At 47.0% G+C, this 2,103-nt stretch overlaps 1 protein-coding gene across 1 annotated transcript in view; it reads left to right on the top strand.

The window, feature by feature from the left end:
* Nucleotides 1-2,103, top strand: part of Capn13 (calpain 13) — an 88,744-nt gene that overhangs the window by 39,496 nt on the left and 47,145 nt on the right. The window lies entirely within an intron of this gene.

Raw genomic sequence — 2,103 nt, 5'->3', positions numbered from 1 at the left:
AATCCAGATGAAATATGGCATCTGAAGTAGAATGGTTCCAGCATCCTCCCATGGGTATTAGAAACCGCAATGCTCAACATCTTTCCATAAAATGGAATAGTATTTGCATATAAACTATATAATCCTATATGCCCTAAATCATCTACATATATATTATATATCATATCTAACATGATGTAAATCCTATGCAAAAAGTTGTTTTAGGAAATGATGACAAGGGATGTTTATTTCATGCTCCGTACCGATGAAATGGGTTTCCAACATTTTCAATTCATGGTTGGTTTAATAGTGGGTACAAATGTTTCGACTACAATCCTGCTCGTAGCCTGATGGGGGATAGATGGGGGAAGTGATCCTGACTCCCTGGCTAACAGAGAGACAAGCTGAGGTTGCTGAAAGCGTGATTGACATTTGAGTGGGGATGAAAGGACAGGTAGGACGCTACAGTGAAGGAAGAGTTATGGGGGGCAGGGCCAGTGAAAAGCAGACAGATAAAAACTTTGGAGAAACACTTCAAGCTGCGGCTCAGGAACTAAGGGCCGTGTGTGGTTGCTATGAGGTTTGGTTGGGGGATGGTACAGGAACAGGACTCGCTCCTTCTCTTAGGGTCCACACAGGATGTTCATGGACAAGCTCAGAATTTGCGGGCACCCCAGATCACATGTTTTCCTTGGGCTTCAAGGGTTGCTTATTCAGCAGATGCCCACTGAACATTTTGCCATATGCCAGGCACTGTGTTTGGCACGGCCACAGACACTTGAGCAGTCTGGCTCAGGTGAGTATGTATAATATGCATACACACATCTATACAGAGCAAGGCACTGTTCTAAAGGCTCTTATTATGACCAAGAGAGATTCAGCCTTTCTACAACCAAAAGAAAATGCAAATTTTAAGATAAAACAGAATCCCTCCATGCTTTTAGACTGAACAAGCCAAAGCAAGGTCAAGTGACTGCCAGTATGTGGGGATTTAGGAAACAACCTTGAAGGCTTTGCCCTGAGGAAAGGTTGCAAGGGCCACTTGCCTACTCTTGGATTACTCACAAGCATATGTCACACCCAGAGAGAGCACTCCCAGAGGGGCTCTAGGAGGACAGGCTTGGGAAGTTCCCAATGGCACTGCAGGTATGGTGTGAAGTCCCCATGCCAGGAGACACAGGTATCATAGGGTGGGTGTGCTACCTGACAGCCTCACAGCGGTCAGAAGCCACAGGTGCAATCTCTGCCCGGGATAATCCTCAGACGGTGAGCTCTGAACAAAAAGGGCAAGAGACACTGAGCAGTGTCTGTCTCTCTGTCTGTCTCTGTGTCTCTCTGTGTCTCTGTCTGTCTCTATGTCGGTCTCTGTCTCTTCCTGTCTCTGTCTCTCTGTCTCTGTCTCTCTGTCTCTGTCTCTCTGTCTCTCTGTGTCTCTGTCTGTCTGTCTCTCTGTCTCTCTCTGTCTCTCTCTGTCTCTCTCTCTGTCTCTCTGTCTGTCTCTCTCTCTCTCTGTCTCTCTCTCTCTCTCTGTCTCTCTCTCTGTCTGTCTCTCTCTCTCTCTCTGGCTTCAGTCTTCTCCTTTGAACCTATTTCCTGTTCCCTTTAAGATTTCAGTTGCAGAGACGATAGGCCAAGTTCACATTGGCTTTCTCAACCATTTCCAGGGCTCAGTGGCCACAGAGCCCTGTGAGCAGAAGCTATGGACAGGACTGTTTACCCAGAAGGACAGCATGGGCACAGAATAGAAAGCAACACTTCACAGAGGGGCAGAGGGAAGTACATGAGCAGACACATTGAGAACAACACTTCAGAGAGGGAGAAGGATCCATGGAGTCATAGCTCACAGGTGAAAGACACCAGGCAACCCATGTACTTGGGAAAAGGGACAGAAGAAACAGGCATAGGGTTGGAAGGCTCTTCATTCACCCATGAAGGAATTGAGCCTCCAACTCATCATGAGATCATAGATGCAAGCAGCTGAATCCCTTGATTCCTTAGTCACGTGCCTTGGACTCCATGCAATGGGACTGCAGACTGGCTGGATTCACAGTCTAGATGAGGACATTCCTCCAGAACTTTGTGTCTTTGTGCTTTCTCTCTCTCTCTCTCTCTCTCTCTCTCTCT

The sequence above is a fragment of the Mus caroli genome, chromosome 17 (assembly GCF_900094665.2).
Source record: "Mus caroli chromosome 17, CAROLI_EIJ_v1.1, whole genome shotgun sequence".
Classification (NCBI taxonomy): Eukaryota; Metazoa; Chordata; class Mammalia; order Rodentia; family Muridae; genus Mus; species Mus caroli.
The sequence above is the reverse complement of the archived record's forward strand: the minus strand, read 5'-3'. Positions and strand labels throughout refer to the sequence as shown.